We start from the raw sequence: 2,979 nt of genomic DNA on the forward strand, positions 1-2,979 counted from the left end.
AAGGAAAACTCTAATGACGGGTTGCCTCCCGCAAGCGCTTCTTTTTGTGCGAGTCTTGAGCTGGACTCTCAACTTAATAAACTTCCAATATACTCAATGCCAATCCACCCATTGCATTGAATATTTTCTTTGGACCAATTTGTAAAATTTGGCTCTTTTCTTCTAAAATTGGCCAAACAAGCTTGAATACATAAAACCCAAGAATCTTGACAAGGGTTGGAACCGGTTGGATACTAATCAAAAACGGATCGTGCCTCAGAACTTTCTCCAAAGTTGAAGTCGTCACCCCACGCTTCGAAACACAAACTGAAAATACAGGGGGCCATGTCGTGGTAATGGTCAAACTACAACTTGGTTCCTGTAATTCAGCTTGTTCTTGTTCTTCGTCTGACCTCTCTGCTAGCAACCTTTGCAGCTCCTCCAAGTCTCTTTCTGGATTAAATTCATCATCTTGTAACTCTAGCTCTTGTGACTCGGATTGTTCTTGTTCGTTAGACAAGAAGTTATCTAACCTTCTTCCAAATTTCTTCAAATCATCATCTGAGTCATAATCCTCATCTTCCTGCACTACTTCCTCAAGAAAAGCATCAAAAGCATCGAGATTTGGAAAATACATAATAAATAAAAATTAAACTATATAAAAAAAAATTAATCAACAAAAAATGATAAGAATTAGCAAATAAAATTAACTATTTAGAACCGTTCCCCGGCAACGGCGCCAAAAACTTGATGTGTGTAAAACCAACTAGTTTTAATCCTACTAACTTAAACACAAAGTCAAACACACGAAAGGCAGTGTACCTATCGATTAGCAGTTTAGTTCAGGTAAGTAGGGTATCGAACACAGGGAACGGTAAACAATTAAAATAAATGCTAATATTATCTAAATAAAACAATTAATAGAAAAGGGGTTTTCTCTAGTTTTGCAAGACTAGAAACTTAAACAAACTAATTCAACTAAATAACTAAAGCAACAACTACTTCACCAAATTTGGATAAAATGTTTCTATTTAGGTTCAACCAATTCACTCCTATGGTTATTTAAGTTAAGGTAGATTAATTGCTATTGGTTACCAATGATAGTAGTTAGGTTCATGTTCATTACTCCTAACCCTTAGACAATTAACTAATTTAAGCAGTGATCAAGTGTTTAAACTAATTAATTCCCTAGATTAACGATTTGGATTAAATAAGATTTGTAATGGTTAATTAAGTTATCAATTCAATTAACCTCTTGTTGATGGTTTCTCAAACAAGCTCACACATTAATCTTCCTATTTTCTTATTAATCTTAGTTTCATAATCATTACTTCTAAACATATGTTTTAGCATTCACATAGACATATGAGGTTAACAATTAAGTGATGTTCATGCAACCTAATTGCCTTCCAATTAACAGAAAATAGTAGTGATTAATACATAAGGTTCTTTAACAAACTTAATTTAATAAATCACCAATAGACAATTAAGCAAAAATTAATAATTAAACCATAGGAGTTCTTTGGTATTCCCCAAACAGAAACAAAAACGAGTTTAGCTCATAGTTGCAGTAGAAACAAGCATAAAAACAAAGTATATGAAAGCAAACATGTTTAATTCCTAAGTCTAAGTGGTAGAATTAACCTAATTGCTTGAATTCTTCCAACTCTTGAAGCTTAGGGTTCCTTAGCGCCTTCTGAACCTTTTAGTCGCAGCCAATCCTTCAAAAATCGCCAGGAGTTTTCTCCCCTTCGATAAAGATTTGATTTTTATAGATATCTCAAAACAGAGTGTACTCGGCGAGTACATATGTCCTACTCGCCGAGTAGGTGTATAGTTATCCGTCTTGGATCAGGAATCGTAGCTATCTTCTGGAACAATCGCGTGTACTCGCCGAGTAACGCCGTCTACTCGCCGAGTACGTTCCGAATCAGCATTTTCTCAAAACACAAAAGTCGTCCGAAATTGTGTGTACTTTTCAGAACATTTTGAATCTCGTCAATCGGAGTTACGGTTCATGAGATATGGCCAAAACACTGACGAGGGGTCAAGCTGTCCAGCAACATCCTTCTTTCTTCAAAATCCAAGATCCAAGCCTCCAATTGCTAGTTCCGCTTCATTTTCCACCCGAGCATGTAATTATTGCTAAAAAATGAAATTATAAACTAATTAAGCACCTTTTGTTCATTAAATGAGACAAAAACAACATAAAGTATTAAGATAATGCATGAATTTTATGACTAAATATGCCCATATCAATGTCCGAACAACAAAATGATGTGTTTTGGTTGCAATGAAGAGGGGCATATTTTGAAAGACTGTCCGAAGAAGAAGGAGGCAGCTAGGCCCAACATTCCACCAAAGCTGAAGGCGAGAGCCTTCCAGATGACACTTGAGGCTGCGAAAGATGAAGCTGATGTCGCTTCAAGTACCTTTCTCGTATACGAATTACCTGCTCAAATTTTGTTTGATTCTGGAGCCAACTACTCCTTTATTTCGCATGAGTTTGGTAGAAAGCTAGCTTTGCCTATTGTTAGACTAGATGATGCTTTATTAGTCGAAGTAGCTAGTGGCAAGTTTGTACCTGTTAGCCATCGTATGAAAGACATCTTAATCGACCTTAATGGGAATAAGTTCCACGAGGAATTATTGCCTATCGAGCTTAATGGTTTCGACATCGTGTTGGGAATGGATTGGCTTAGCGCCAATGATGCCGAAATTTTGTGCAAGAAGAAGATAGTTAAAGTAAACCCGTCTGGTAAAGATTCGTTTATGGTGTATGGGGACAAACGCAGAGTGAATTCTGGAATCATTTCTCTAATGAAAGCCAGAAAGTGTTTGACCAAGGGATGTACATCATATTTAGCATTCGTGATTGATGCTAAGAAGGAAAAGAAGGTGATGCAGAATATTCCAGTGGTGTGTGATTATCCGGAAGTATTTCCTGAAGATCTTCCTGGATTACCACCTGATAGACAAGTAGAGTTCAGAATAGACTTG

Source organism: Lactuca sativa, chromosome 1 (genome assembly GCF_002870075.4).
Source record: "Lactuca sativa cultivar Salinas chromosome 1, Lsat_Salinas_v11, whole genome shotgun sequence".
NCBI lineage: Eukaryota > Viridiplantae > Streptophyta > Magnoliopsida > Asterales > Asteraceae > Lactuca > Lactuca sativa.